This window comes from Arachis ipaensis, chromosome B4, assembly GCF_059453495.1.
Source record: "Arachis ipaensis isolate K30076 ecotype BB chromosome B4, ASM5945349v1, whole genome shotgun sequence".
Taxonomy (NCBI): domain Eukaryota; kingdom Viridiplantae; phylum Streptophyta; class Magnoliopsida; order Fabales; family Fabaceae; genus Arachis; species Arachis ipaensis.
The window spans coordinates 30151809-30153697 of NC_142439.1; the positions used below are offsets into that span (position 1 = coordinate 30151809).

The 1889-nt window shown below is 39.1% G+C and overlaps 1 non-coding gene across 1 annotated transcript; it reads right to left on the minus strand.

Annotated features, from left to right (window-relative positions):
- Positions 1 to 1415: 1415 nt before the first annotated feature.
- LOC148567059 (small nucleolar RNA R71) lies at positions 1416 to 1523 on the minus strand. Its single transcript, XR_015882247.1, has one exon. It is a non-coding gene; the product is annotated as a small nucleolar RNA R71 (small nucleolar RNA).
- Positions 1524 to 1889: the final 366 nt, after the last annotated feature.

Genomic DNA, 1889 nt, shown 5'->3' on the forward strand with positions numbered 1-1889 from the left:
ATCAAGACTTCATCATTCTAGTTTGTTCTCTTAACTTGGTTCTATTCTTTCATGTTCTTTGTTATGTTCAATTTTGTCATTCAGATACTTTTATGATTATTTAATGCAAGGATTATTTCTTTTTAATTCAATTTGAATTCCAATAATCATGTCTTATTTTAATTCCCTTTCATTCGCTATGGATTCTTTATTTACAATGCGTGAGTAGTTTCCTTACTTGATGGGGAGTTGATTAAAAGGAACTCTTGAGTTGGAAGGATTGAAAGAAAATTTGTAATTGGGTTAAACATTGGATTGCTACCCTGTCACCGACGCCAATCCCTTTGAACTAAGTGGGTTGCAACTTGTGAATAGATCTGGCATTCCCACTTGTTTGACTTTCCCCTTACCTAGTAAAGGATAACCAAACAGAATAACCATTAATTATAAATTAATCTTACAATAACACCATCAATGATAGAGATTCCAACCAATCAATTCCCAGTCAAGGCTTTTATTTATATTATTTAAAAATCCTCAATTTAAATTCCAATTTACTTAGCTCAACTTCTTGGAACATCTGATTAATAAAACAGCACACCTTTCTGCAACTCGGGAGACGACCTGGGACTTAAAACTCCCAGTAATTTTAATTTAAACTCTCTGTGACATATTTCTAAATTGATAAGCAGATTCTCGGTGAGTTAAGAACTATACCTGCAACGTAACCATTTTAATAAATTTTTAATTCACCAGCTTCTGCTTCCCATCAATTTTTGGCGCCGTTGCCGGGAAACTGCAATAGAGTGCTAATTTTATTAATTAGAATTTATTTATTTGCATTTTATTTAATTTTGCTACTATGAGCTGCATGTTTCTTCCGTCAAATGACGCGTTCACTTCCTGATCCGCGCTTGCTGATATTCGATCCTGAAATTGAAAGGACCATTTCACGAATAAGGCGAGAACAGCGTAGGTTAGCCCGCTCTGAGGGCGGATCTGAAAGTGAATCTGAGGAAGAAACTAGCCCCCGTTCTACTGATTCGGTTGTTTTACGTGCAGAAAACATGGCAGCTAGAAGAGTTACCATTCAGGAGGAAGGAGCTCCTGATTTTACAATGCAACTGTTTCAAGCGCATCATCCAGCGGTAGCTATGGATTTTGAAATAAAGACCGCACTGCTAAATTTGATGCCCAAGTTTCATGGCCTACCTGCTCAAGAGCCTATCAAGCACTTGAGAGACTTCCAGGCAGCCTGTTCTACTGTCAGGCGTGATGGCACTGATGAAACTTCAATTCTGCTGAAAGCTTTTCCGTTTTCTCTGGAGGGAAAAGCAAGAGAGTGGTACTACACTCAACCTCTAGCAAATGTATCCAACTGGGATACACTCAGAAAGGAGTTTCTGGAGAAATTCTTTCCATCTGAAGTTACTGATAAACTGAGGAAGGATATCTCTACAATTGTTCAGGATGACAATGAGACTCTCTTTGAATACTGGGAGCGCTTCAATAATCTTCTGGAAGCATGCCCCCACCACATGATTGACAAGATCATGCTACTCAGCTATATCACACAAGGTATGAGGCCCCAAGATAAGACCACATTGGAAAGTTCCAGCAATGGGTCTATGAAGAAGGACAAGACCACTGATGAAGCTTGGCAATTGATCAGTGATTTAGCTGAATCTACTCGGAACCACAGACAGAAGCAAGGCCGTTCAAAAGCCGTTGCAGAAGTATCTTCTGGTATAGAGACTGCTGCTCTAAATCGAAGCATCTGTGAGATGACCAACCTGCTGAAGCAAATGCAGTTGAATCAACAAGCTCAGCAAACTCAACCGCAGCAAAAGCAACAACTAGTTCCACAAAGAATTTGTGGAATTTATGCTGATTACAGCCATTACACTGAT